At 44.9% G+C, this 14,397-nt stretch overlaps 1 protein-coding gene across 1 annotated transcript in view; it reads right to left on the bottom strand.

The window, feature by feature from the left end:
- The window catches only part of ACE2 (angiotensin converting enzyme 2), a 637,108-nt gene that overhangs the window by 411,634 nt on the left and 211,077 nt on the right, over positions 1–14,397 (bottom strand). The gene's annotated exons all lie outside the window — the stretch shown is intronic.

Here is a 14,397-nt window from a genome sequence, read left to right as displayed (position 1 = left end):
TACCCAGAATCTTTTTCGAGTATTGTGGGGAAGGATACAAGGCATAGGCTCCACACATTAACTATGGGGAGGGGATTTCAACGTCACCATATACCCAAATCAGGATAGGTGGCACCCACAACCAAACCATTATGCAAACGCACAAGCGGCTCTTAAAAGCATAACTGAAGACCATGATCTTATAGACCCCTGGAGAACTCACCATCCCCGGGCCCGTCAGGGATCGTGCTACTCCTCTGTACATTCGTCCTGGTCACGGATAGATTACTGGCTAATAGATAAAGGACTGGCAACCTGGACCACACATACATCATACCTCCCCGAACATACTCAGACCACTCTCCTGTGCTACTAACTCTCACACCGCCACAAGATGTGCCCCCGTATCTTTCATGGCGCCTAAATCCACAATCGCTACTTGACCCTGTTTTTAAAGCTGAAGTAGAACAAGAGATCTCAGACTTTTTCCTCTGTAACAATGACTCGGTCCCTAACTACTCTACGATTTAGGAGGCTTTCAAAGTCACCATACGGGGTGTCTGCCTAGGAAAAAGCGGGGGAATATTAAAAGATATCGGCACCACACTTCGGAAACTAGAATCTGACATAAAGCAGGCCGATCTGACTCTACAGTCCACATCTTCCCCAGCATTGCAATCACATATACGCACCCTGCTCACTGAATACCAGGAAGCATCTGAACGGGAATGCAAATTCAGAGGGAAATACCACAGGGCCCGTAGGTATGGGGAAGGGGAAAGACCGGGACTCGCACTAGCCTCTGCCATTCGACCTCCACCTTTTACCAATAATGTGCTAGAGATAGTGGATGAGGACGACCAAACGCACAGAGACTCCTCGGGCATCCTCGACGCGTTCAAAAGATTCTACAAATCCCTATATTCCACTCACCGACATTCCCCGATAGACTTCACTCCATTTTACGAAGACACGCCCATAGCTTGGTTAGGAAACAGCCAGAGAGAGTTCCTTCTGGCACACCATGAGGACGAGGAGATAATTTCAGCAATCATGCAACTGCAATCTGGCAAGACACCGGGGCCGGATGGCCTACCGGCCGAGTTCTATAAAACATATCGTTATCTACTCATCCCAATATTGCGACACGTCTTTGAGGAATCACGGGAAACTGGCATCCTACCCCGTACAATGCGGGAAGCGTTGATAGTCTCATAGCCCAAACCCGGTAAACCCCCCACACAACTAGACTTGTATACACCCTTGTCCTTGATTAATGTAGATGCTAAGATCCTTGCAAAGCTGATTGCGAATCGTATCAGTCCCCTTATGCCAGTATTGGTCCTCCCAGACCAATCGGGTTTTGTCCCAACAAGAAGCACGGCCCATAACCTACGTACTCTTTTTGCACTACTCCAGGACATAGATTCTGAGGAGAACGCGGCCGCTATCTTCCTTGATGCCACTAAGGCATTTGACTCCTTAGAGTGGGACTACTTGTCTTTTGTATTGGAGCGCATGGGATTTCCTTTCCTATTTCTGGCATGGATTAAATTGTTATATACAGGTCTACGCGCCACCGTAATGGTTAATGGCTTGTGCTCTTCCTCCTTTCTGCTTGCTAGAGGCACACGACAGGGATGTCCACTTACCCCTCTCCTCTTTGCCCTGGCTATTGAACCTCTAGCTGCAAAAATTGCCAGCAATACCGAGATCATGCCATCATATACCCGGAATGACAGATCCTCATCTCCTTATACGCAGATTACCTCATTTTATACTTGCGCAACCCGGAGCTAAGCCTGAATCCCATACTATGACTATTCATTCTCTTTGGGCAGTTGTCAGGAATCAATATCAATTGGAGCAAATCCCAGATATACCCCCTCGCTGACGCTACCACACCATTTAAACCAGACTTTCCCCTCAAGTGATGCAGCGACAGCCTCACCGACCTGGGCATAATAATCTCTCGCAACCGCGAGGAGCTCATGCGGTCTAACTACGGACGGGCGCTGGAGTCCATAACTAAGAAAGTTACAAGATGGATTGTGATACCCCTATCGATGACTGGCAGAGCAGCCATCATTAAAATGATTATCCTGCCTAAGCTCCTATACTTATTTGTGAATATCCCCTATGCCCCTAGCCGTCATTGTTTTGCAGCCATCCCAGCTCATACGACTTACATGGGGGGGTAAACAGGCCAGATTACGATGGAATACACTCACACGCCCTTTCGATATGGGAGGATTTGCGATACCGGATATGGAATTGTATTTTAGCTGTGCGCAGGCGCATTATGCTGCATATCGGATGAACCCTCCTACATACCCCATTTGGCAATAGAAGAGGGCTATTTGCCCCTCCACCCCACGTGCTGTGTATCTTAGTACACCCGCAGTCACAAAGCGATTGGCAAATACCACTGTCCAATGGACTCTTACTGCATGGCGCGACCTTGCTGAGTTCACCCAATGCACACTCATATATTTCCCACTCCTACCTCTTTCTGGACGACAAGATATCCCGGTTACGCAGGAGGGAGGCTGCCGTCGGCTATTGCGCAAACTTTCCATTCACACTTGAGGACACCTTTATACAGGAGGGAAATTCAGCACTAGCGACAAATTCTTTAAAGATAATAGACCCCACCCCCCTGGAGCGCTTTTACTACATTAGGCTCCGTCAAAATGTGAAGGCCGTCACACCCACTTTTCCTCTTGAACCTCCGGTTATGCTCCCACTGCATGTACTATGGCAGCAGGATGCTCCTGCGCATGTACTCTCACTATTATACCAAACTGTACATTTCAAATATGTCCACCATTTGTACTACACACCAGCGCGCATGTTCCGACTGAAACTTCAGGACAATGACCATTGCAATCGCTGCGGTAGCGAAGGGGCCGACTTCAAGCCCGTGGCCTGGGATTGCCACCCCTATACAGAGCTATTGGGACGAGGTCCTGGCTGCTCTGGATCTTATGACAGGCCTGCACATTCCTGCAGACCCCCTCACTGCACTATTGGGATACACTGAACCCCTAGCTGCTAAAATGCGTCAATAAATTTCCCTCACGCTTCTTCTCGCCAAGAGGAGAGTTGCCTGTAGATGGGGCAGAGGCAGGGCGCCGAAGTTCAAAGACTGGCTCCAAGATCTTGTTTACTGCCAGGAACAATTGCAAACGTATGCTGAACTCCAGCCCCCGTCATCACGACCGAAAGATATCTGGGGTCCCTTACAAACCTACTTACTGGAGCATGCTACTGACACACACAATGCGGCACCATAATAAATGGTCACCACCCGAAAGACGGGCCTACCACCCTCGCCAACACACTTGCTTATTGGAGAAATAAAGAATACCTTGTCAAGCTACCCCATATTCACCTGACTGGACTGTACCAGCACTTTAAACACACATGCTTTACTTATAACCTCTTTGTGGTCATGAGTGTGTCACATTGCATCGCAGTTGTTGTTTGTTAATAAAAAATGCAAGGATATTACTGCCCTTACCATCTGACATTCTAATTGACGCGGCCGGCCCGGTGGGGTTGTAGGCGGCTTGCTGTGTATTCCCTTACCTAATCACCAGATCAGCTAGGCGTTTGCTGTATCACAATGCCGGCCCTATTGTGGATGTAGGCAGCATGCTGTGTATCCTATCCTTTTGTCACTAATAAAAAAAAATACACGTTTTTGTAGGCCTTGAATCTGTCATGAAATCATGTGCAGTAACATACTGTCGATCCAGCAGTCCTACGTGCAAGAGAGCCCTGTTCAACACGTGTCACCCTCTGCAGCTCTTCTCTTATGAACCGCCACCAAAAAATACAAAGGTTAAACTTTAAATTGCCCACGAAGATGTCACCACCACCTACGCCTCGATGTATAATTCATTTGCAGGGTTTCAGGGGAACGCTGTGTGTGGATTAAGTACTGTGTTAAAAAGTCCTGTGGTTTTCCGGGGCAATGTTCGATCAATAAAACACTAAAACAAGCTGAAATAGGATTTAAAATCAATCCCTCCCACTCTTTCCTCTCAATCATTCTCTTTAATTGTGTTTGGCATGACAACAAATCTATGCAGAGTGCTAATAACAAAGAGCAGTGCTCTACACAATCTAAATCATTGAACACGAAAATAAGCTTCAGTCTGAAACGTGGGGGCATATTTACAACAAATAGCGATATTTATCGCTAAATGAGCTTAGCGCATTTTTTTTATCGCAGCGCATCGCCGGGTATTATCACTGAGATAACGTGCTATTAGCAACGTTTGTCTCAAAAGCGATAAAATATCTGGCGATAGCGGCTCAATGCATGAATGTCGCTGGAAATCCAGCGATATTCAGGCATTAATGCCAATAGGGTCTTAACCTGGATATCCACCTCCCATTGGATATACAGGTTAAGAAGTGGTCCGAGCAGGCGTTAGGTTTTAGCGATATTCGCGCTTAGCGCGTGTTTTTCTATCGCTTCGCCTGCTTCACTAATAGGTGATGGCTGTGTTGGCGACTGCTTTCAGTCGCTGACAGGTTGGGCACGCCCGCTTTGCATGTCATTAGCGATGAATATCGCTGACATGCAGGGCGGGCCCCAAACTGGTCGCTATCGCCAAAAAGCTGTCACTAACTGCTGTTGGCGACAGATTGCTAATAGGGCGATAACATTGTCGCCGCTTTGGCAGGAAAAAGTCCCGCTAAAGCAGCGATAATGCCCTTGCTAAAATGCCCCGTGGTTCTTAATAACTCATTGCTTGCCATAGTATAATAAGTAGAGGGAGGTTTAAGATAAATACAATTAATTGTGCATGTCAGTGTTTGCATGCATTAGCACATTAAAGTCATACAAATTAGCTTTGCCAGAGCTTGTTTGAAAAGTGTATCATCTTCTTTACAGTAGCTTAGCATCAGCATGCAAGGGCATCTCCACTATTCTGCAAGTACATGTGGCACTTGATGCTCTCTGGCTTACGTCTTTTCCATGTTGTTATAAAATTTCACCACCCCTGGAAAACCATTGAATAAACCTGTGTATTGCAAATTGACATCACAATGACCTAACCATTTCCCGCAGCCAGAACTACTGTGTATTTTCTGTTTATGTTACAGAATGTGTTTGTCTTTTAAGAATTTAGTTAGTGGTTATGGTGTGATGAAGCAGTTATTTAATTTGTTACTATACTAAATTAGTGAGATGGGAAACAGATATATTCCTACGGCCACATGCATCAACCTATTTAGGAAGTGCAAACGGTGCGAATCGGTAAATTCGGCCGTTTGCGATTCCTAAATACGTTTTTGGGATGCATCATACATTTTTGTGAAATTCGCTATTTTTAGCGATTTCCAAAAATGCGATTGCTTTTAAGGAATCGCAAATTTGCGATTCCTTAAAAGCAATGCATGATTGTTTTTCAAATTGCGAATTAGCAATTAGGGGGTGCAAATTACCACGAGGTTGAACCTCGTGGTAATTTGCGAAAAGTAATGAAAATGCTCAAAAATGCATTTTTTAAACTTTCATGTTACAGACACACATGTCCTTAGGACATGTGTGTGTGAAACATGCACTTTAAAATACATTTCAGGGGTGCAGGGGGGTCCTTTCGATCCCCCTCTGCACCCTTGGAATGCATTAACAAATTGCAAATCGCATTTTCAAATTCGCAATTTATAAATGCCTTCCCATTGACTCCTATGGGCCTTTTGGCCCATAGGAATCAATAGAATTTGCGAAATCGCAATTAGGAATTCGCATAATATTTGCGTTTCGGTAATAATTGCAATTTTTACCGAATCGCAAATATTATGCGAATAAAATCATGCATCCCATTTTGCGATTCCTTATTTGCGATTCCCTAAAAATCGCAAATAAGGAATCGCAAAACCTTACAATGATGCATGTGGCCGCTAGTGTGTAAAATGTAATATGTGTATTTCGATGTATCTCATATTCTTGGCTACATTATTATGTTCATTTAATAAATTGAATACAATTTTGCAAAGCAAAAAAAAATAATGCAGTTTTTGCAGAAAGCCACATTTTTGCCTTCTTTAGGAATTAAATTCAAGAAAGGAAACCCCGGACTTATTGCCCAGTATAGAAGCATTATACAGCTCAAAGTGATTGGGCAGTAAAATGTTAGAAAACTGGGTAAAAAAACTGCGCGGTGAACCATTGCATCCTGGTGAGTTTTTCTTCTTTAATAGATGTAAAGCTTTTGTAATCCCCTCAATAGTCAAATCCTCCTCAAGAAAATACAAATCACAACCTTTCAATGAAACGTTGTTAATAGTTGAGAAATAATTTTTAATAGCTTTTAAACCTGGAGTGCTTTTTGGTGTGGAAAGTATTTCATGATACTTAACAAAACAGTTACTAATATATTTGGGTGCAACTCCATTGGTGCCAGACTCATCTTGACCAACTATAACTAGAGAGCACTCATTTTTAATATTCAAATAATTAGCTAATAATTTGCCCATTTTGTTTCTCTGCCAGAAAGTTACCCTTTAGCTTTGAATACAATATTGCAGGCATTTCCTGTGATTTTATATTTTAAATTCCATTTTAGCAAAAAACAAGTCTTAAAGTCTATCTGGTGAGAATAAAAGTAAAGAATATATGTTTTAAGGACTTCATTTTCAGCAAGCTCTCTTCGAAATACTTAATGTTAATGTTAATGTTGAATGAACTTGTACCGCGCACAGCTGCCCCAGCCAAGGGGCGTCCCGGCACTTGCTGTAAGAAGTGTGTCAGTAAAGAGTGATAGTTCTGTCACAGTGAGGTCGTTGAACATTAGCAGAAAAGGTGGGTTTTTATCGCTTTCCTGAAAGGTAGAAGTTCTTCAATTTTTCAAATATGGATAGGGAGCCCATTCCAAAGTCTTGCGGCGAGGTGTCTAAATGACCTACCGCCCATTCTTGCCAGTTTGAAGCGGGGTACTACTGCCAGGTTCTGTCCTTCTGAACGCAGCATACGTCGGGAACGTACGATGTGAGGAGGGAACTTAGCATGGGGGGAGAGGCAGTTTTAAAGATTTTGAACGCCAAACAAAGGGTTTTGTAATGGATCCTTTTTTCAACAGGAAGCCAATGAAGTTTCAAAAGGACAGTAGACACTGACTTGTAGCGTGGGATACCGGTTAGCACTCTCGCTGCAGCGTTCTGAACTCGCTGGAGCCTCGCTTTCTCTGCTACGTTTGCCCCTAACAAGAGAGAGCTGGCGTTGTCTAGTCTTGACAGGATTGCTGACTGCACCACAATTTGGCGGGTTTGATGGTCAAAGAACTTAAGGATGGGTCTAAGGTTGCGTAAGATACCAAAACAGGTAGCTGCTACCCTTTTGGTATGGAGAGTGAAAGACAGCTTGGTGTCCATCCAGACTCCCAAGTTTCTTACGTGGTCTCTACATTCGTGAGGTTGGTCGAGAATTTCTGGCCACCAATTGTTTCCCCAGGTCGTTGTTTCTTTTCCCACCAGTAACACTTCCGTTTTTCCAGCGTTCAGCTGGAGACAGTTTGTTGTCATCCAGCTGGTGATGTCAATAAGTGTCTGCTTAAAATGTTGTGCACGAAGGCCGTTTTCATTGTCCAGTGACACCACCAGCTGGGTATCATCGGCATATGTCACTAGTGAGAGACCATGTTTTCTAGCTATTTCTGCCAAGGGTTGGACATATACATTAAACAGGGTAGGGCTCAGAGCTGACGCTTGGGGCACACCCTGTTCAATGGGGTGTTCTTTAGACAAAAAAGGAGGGGTAGAGACTCTAAAGGATCTGCCCGAAAGGAAAGCTTTGAACCATTTAAGGGCAAGCCCTGTTATTCCTATCCCCTCCAGCCTTGATATCAAGATCTCATGTAACAACGTATCGAAGGCAGCACTGAGATCTAAAAGAATCAGTGCTGCCGTCCCCCCAGAGTCTAATATGGTACGGAGGTGTTCTGTCACACTAAGAAGAGCTGTTTCAGTGCTGTGGCCCGCGCGGAAGCCGTGTTGAGATCTATCCAGAATGACATTGGATATCAAGTAGTTGGTCAGAATGGAGTTGACGTGGGCTTCTGCGATTTTTGCCGGCCAGGGGAGGAGAGAAATGGGTCTGAAGCTTTCAGGTAGGGCAGGATCTAGTGTGGGTTTTTTGATGATGGGAGTCACCCAGGCTTGCTTCCATTTAATGGGTATGTTGGCTGTCGTGAAGGAAAGATTTATAATGTCTCTAAGAGGGCCTAAGACCGTCCAGTCGGAGTTTCTGAATAGTTCCGGTTTCAGGGGATCTGCAGGTGAGCCTGATTTTATTTTATTGCATAGTTTGAGGAAGTCGACTTGATTAAGTGCTGGAATTTCGGATAGGTTGGGCCCATTCAAGTCAGCTTGAGGAGCGAGGACAGTGTTTGTTGGGAAGGTACTATAGATTTTCTTAATTTTGTCGATAAAAAAAGACGCCATAGTGTCACAAAATGCAGAAGATATATTAGGGTTGTATGTCGCTTTCTTAGCACTGAGCTCTTTCAATATCCTGAAGATAGTTTGGGAGGCATTATCACTGTTCTTGATTTCCGTGGTGTAGTAATCCGTTCTAGTCCTGCAAATGTTCCGATGATAGCTGTTTTGCATTTGAATGTAGAGGGTTTTAAGTGAGGGATCATAGTCTCTCCTCCATTTTCGTTCCGCTTTTTTGCATTCCTTCTTTTGCAGGGAAAGTACTTCATTGAACCAGGGACTAGATTCATGTGTACGCGCTTTGATCCATTTAGCTGGTATCAGAACATCTAAGGCCTTTTTGATCCACTCACAAAACTGTTCATAGTTTTGATCAAGGTCTTCGCTTAATTGGGGGGAATTCATAGTAAGGAGTGCATGGAAGTCTTCAAGGCGAAGCTTCCTCCAGGGTCTTTTCAGGACTTGTTGAGTGGATTTTGAGTTAGTGTCACTAGTAAAAGGGATAGTCATAATCACCAAACAGTGGTCGGTCCAAACCATCGGGATGGGGGGTTCAGCAGTCGCATTATTTAGATTGGAAAAAATGGGGTCTAAGAGATGCCCACCGCTATGTGTTGAGCCACTCACTAACTGTCGGAGTTGAAAAGCATCCAAATCAGCTAGCAAGGTATTGATCTTGGTATCAGAGGTAAGATCAAAATGAATGTTTAAGTCACCTATAATGGTGAAGTTGGCAGTGTCGGTAATCAAAGAGCATAAATGTTCCAGGAGCGAAGTAGTGAAATTCGTGCTTGCTCCCGGGGGTCTATATATTAGAAGACCTATCAGACTAAGTTGAGAGTTTATCTTAATTGTGAATCGTGCACATTCACTCTCCTTAATTTCTAGTTTCGATATGTGGCAAGTAAAGTCCGATTTAGCCATGATTGCTATACCCCCTCCCCTTTAGCGTATGTGTAGTATATCCTAAGGGGGTGGCTAGATTGATAACAGAGTTCATGCCGTCTTGCAGCCACGTTTCTGTCAAAAACAAGATGTCTAAAGAATAGTTAGAAAGTAGCTCGTAAATTTCCGAGCAATGTTTTTGCATGGATCTTACATTTAACTGGCCTATTCTGATTTGTTGGGGCGAAACTTTATTCAAGGATGGTGGTCTTGAAGGACACAGGAGTGAGAAACCACATGGGCATCAGAAGGGACCTTGTCTACATGAGAGTTTTACTTTGGCACACTTTCTGGTCGAGTCTCTTAGGGATAGTATAGATTGTCTTGAGTACGATATTACCTCTTTACTTGTTTCGTCATAGTTCCTGGCGAAAGGCGACGTACAGGCGCGGACGGGCGCAGACGGGCAGGACTCTGGCGCGACTCCGGCGCAGATCCGGTACGTCCGCTGATCCCGTCCGCTGCGCGGAAGAGAGTCCATCCCCTTATATACTGGCCACTCGAATGAGTGGAGATGCTTTCCCCACCCAAAATGGCCGCCGCACTTCTGCCTGCCCGGGAGAGAATCTCCCCGCCTCAAAATCGGCTGCAATGCAATTAGGAAGCAGGGCAGTGCGGGGGTAAGTGAGCAGAAGTCACTGGTTGACTTGTTTTCAATTAAAAAACGATTTTCGATTTTTTAAAAAAGATTATTAAAAATTGGCAGCAGGAAATCTAAGTGCTTCAAAATTCAAGCACAAAGATAAAAGAATGCACCACAACCACAACCTCCCGGCTTCCGCCTCAGGAGGGACTCACAAACACAAACAGACTTATCAGAAATCTTTTTATTAGAGACATAAGGCCATATTTGTGAGTTCTGGCGCCTCTCTGCAAATCAGCAGGGATGCGCCAGAACAAATGCGTCACGCAAAACTACCCTGCGTCACGGCGGATGCGCCGCAGCGCAAGGGTAGGCAGATCCGTGACGCATCTCGTGATGTAAGGGCGACGCATCGCTGGAGTCGCGTCGCAAGCGCAACGCGACTCCAGCAATGCTCGGGTGTGCCCTATACTTAACGTGCTGCGTCAGTCCTTACGCCTGCTTCAAGCAGGCGTAAGGAATTGACGTAGCAGTGTCGCACAAGTGCCTGCGTGAAATCTTGTAGATTTCACGCAGTCACTTTTGCGAGGCACACCTGCACCGGAACGCCCACCCTGCGCCGGAACGCCCACATGTGGCGCAGGGCTGTACAACGTGACGCATCTGCCTAGATGCGTCATGTTATAAATGGGTCGCAGGGATGCACCGCGTTTACGCCGCCGTTGCATCACGCAACGGTGGTGTAAACGTGGCGCAAGTCCGACATAAATCTGCCCCATAGTTTATAATGAAATCCCTATCAAACCCTTATAGGTATCCAAAGTGATGTGTACATAAGTATTTACAACTGGATTTAGTTCACAATTATTTTGCAAAAACTTCAAATGTTGATACAAACTGCATATAATTGAACAGCCTAGGGGCCGATTCTGATCTCGCTCGGAAGGGCACTGAACGTGATCCTGCCGGAAAAAGTACGAGTCAAACTCGTGTTTTCCGCCCGACTCGTACAGCTGTACGAGCAATGCAAAATTCACCGACCGAGTCGTTTCCGGGTCCAAACCGCTCTGTACGTCTCGTCCGTAAGTAAACCGTGGCGTGCAATGGATGCGATTTACGACCGAGCCAGTACGATGCACACATCGGACAGCCGGTGCGAGCCGAAGTGTCCGGCTTGCAAAATGTCCAGGAAGTTGCCTTTGGGAATCCGCGTCGGACCCCCTGTCACCCGCAGCCCTACGACTGGGACACAGGGGGAGAACCAAGGGTCTCCCCAACACAGGCATGTACGGTGAGGATGGCACCGACGCGCACCCACTGTGGGGGTGCCCTTGTGCGAGACGTACCCAGTCAGTCAATGGGAGCCCATGTACGCATCGTACGTCCGGCTCCCATTGACTTCTATGGGAGTCTGACCGAACCGAATCCGGCAGCATACGGCCGCATCATACTAGCTCGGTCGGACTGCAGGACTCCGGCTCGGTCGGAAAACACTCCAGATCTGGCTCGGTTGGAGAGCTTTCCGCCAAGATCGGAATCGGCACCCTAGTATTGAACCTTCATCCATACTTTACCTTTTTTTTTTTAAATATCAAATTAAAATTGGATATAACAGGAGTATGACCTGATAGTAGATTATGGCTAATTTCAGAATGTAAAAGGCAAATATTTAGATTCGAATTTGCAAAAATATAATCAATTCTAGAGCTGGACCCATGCTCTTGGAAGAAACAAGAAAATGAACTCTTGACTAGACCTGTTCGTTTTGAGGTACCTTAAATCATTTGCGCACCAGCAAACCCTGTCTCTCAAAACAGCTGTACTCCCGCGTATATTTTTATAGCAAAGATAGAGAACTATTAGGTCAGGCCTATTGATGTGGTCAGGATTTTTTACATCATATTTATCAGGGTTTATGCATTGCGTGCTACCTTTAAAACCAAGGGTATAATGCTTTTAATATAGTAGCCCTGCTAAAACATCCATAACAAAGCAGGTTCCGCTGTCCATTCTAGGGATATTGGTGAATATTCTAATATTTGCAATGGTTTATTAAGAGCACTGTGGCCTAAGGCTGCTTCTTTGTTTTGTGATGTCGCCACTATTGGATATTTATTTTATTTTGTTACATTTTCACAGCAAGTTTTCGGTTTTTCAATCTATGATTGCTCCTGCCCCCTTACCCCAGAAGGCTTTGCACACCATGCTCATTAGGAGCCTGCTAAGCAACAGCAGTTGCTTAACAGAAAAAACTCAAATGATGAGCAAGTGAAGGGTCAGCATCCTTTTAGAAAGAAGTCCCACTGAGATCAGATAATCAGAAAGACTAAATAGGATATAACAAGTTAAATATGAGACAGGGAATCACTATTACTCCCATTTTGGTCTGTAGTCCTTGACATCAATAACATATCTCCCTGTACCAAACTCTGCCTACTCTAGCCTTCCTTTTCCTTCCCAAGAACTTTAAAGAGACTGTTGAAAAGCAGAGAAAGAAGTCTGTGTTTTCTCATTGTTGAGCTTTGGGAGTATGCATAGTTGGGCCAAATTGGGGTGTTGTGATGAGCAAAAGAATGATGGATTTAACCCAGATCCTTGTGATTGGGGGTGAATGTTTGCATTGCCCAGCATTCCGTCCATCATTTGTTTGTTTTGCATATGCAGCCCTAGCTTAGCAGGTAATTGTAAGATGACGGTGCTAAAAAGTCCCTTTGGGTGATCCCAAGGTGGGGGGAACAGATGGAAAAGACGGGAGCAGCAAGTCTCAAAAAGAAAACTACATAGGGTCAAATCTGCACTGCTGAAAAGGGGAAAGAGTCCCAAACCACTTTTGAAAAGCAGGAAAGTGTGAACCCAGGGGAAAACAAACCCTTTGAGCTGGGCAGGTGCTTTGACTGCCAAAATCAACAGAAGCGAATAAATATGTTCCACACTGAAAAATTTCACCTCACCAGCGGCCGCCTCCAACTTGATCACCCCCTCACAGAATCTCTGCAACAATCTCTCTCAATCCTTCAGCAACTAAATCACCACCATATACAGCAACTTTAACCTGACCCGGACCCGACAGACCTCACCAGACACCTTCCGAACTTATCCAAAAAACAATGCTAACCATATGGCCCATCATCACCCTATTAGGCCTCAGGTGTAGCTAAACTCACACCTGCTCAGCACCACGATACCCTCCTGGGAGGTAGTGCTGTCTACAAATCTGCAGAATATAACATGACCTGGTGATCCCTGAGAGAGGTAGGAATGACTCCCATAGGGTCACAGTGGATGAGGTCCCTGGCACTGTTCTGTGGGATACCTGTGCCTTCTAGACCTTGATGATTGAAAACGGGTTTCCCCTGAGCAGGGTCTGCATAGACAGGTTTGGAGGGTGAGGAATGTTCATGCGCAGTAATATGTCCGCCACATGGCAAATATCCTTAGAAAAGAAGGGGATACTTCTGACCTGGCTCTACTGCCTTCACTGTCACAGCAGGGGATGCAGGCCCCAAATGAATGAATGAGATTTTTTTAAACATGCTAATGCCCATGGGTGTCTTGGCTTTAGAAAGTGTCTGGAAAGTTCAGCACCCGGAAGCCTGTGGGTAGCCACGCGCTTCACAAATCCAGCAGAATACAATACAATGAAAGGAACTGTAACCCTTCTAGGAACATATTAGTAACAGAACAATTAGGTTTTCACCACTTTCCTGAAATGGATATGATTGGTCCGAGATTTGATTTACAGAGGAAAACTGTTTAATAATTTTCCAGTTGAAAAAGCGAAACGTCCGCCACCCCATGACATCCTTTTAGCTTGCTTTTTACGCGAAAGTGGAGTGTAGTGTCCTAAAAGGGACATACCTGGGCCGAATAGACTCCTACAAGACACAGAGTGTGTCACCCTTGACGGCTGCCTATGTGTCTACCTTAGATGTCTTGAACTGCCAGACCATACTTAGTCTCAGAAAGAAAGCAGGAAAACATCAAAGGTAAAATCTCTTGTGTTATGAGGTCAGCATGCTTCAGGAAGAACAGTTACAAACACTGCGAACTGCATTTGAATTATCATGAAAACAATGAAACAGTTTATACACTACAAGTGCTCTGCACATATTTTCAGCTCGTTTAAAAAAAAAAAACTTGCTCTAGATTTAGGAAGACATCTCAATAACGAGGCCTGCTCCTCCCTTGAGTCCCGATTTGAAACGAAGTCACTTAAGGCAACAAGGTAAACTGTCTACGCAATCTTTGAAAGCCAAATAGTCTGGAGAGGGCTATCCATCCTTTTTGGTAAATCTAAAAGTATTACCCTTTATTAATTCATCAAGCCCTTGTCCTGAGGCAAACCCGTAAAAGAATTTGGGGTTTGAAACGTGTAGACCATTACCCACGGGGGATCTCAGCACAATGAACATCAATATGGAGGACTTAAATCAATT

Source organism: Lissotriton helveticus, chromosome 8 (assembly GCF_964261635.1).
Source record: "Lissotriton helveticus chromosome 8, aLisHel1.1, whole genome shotgun sequence".
NCBI lineage: Eukaryota > Metazoa > Chordata > Amphibia > Caudata > Salamandridae > Lissotriton > Lissotriton helveticus.
Note: the sequence above shows the minus strand (reverse complement) of the source record. Positions and strands in the feature narration are given on the sequence as shown.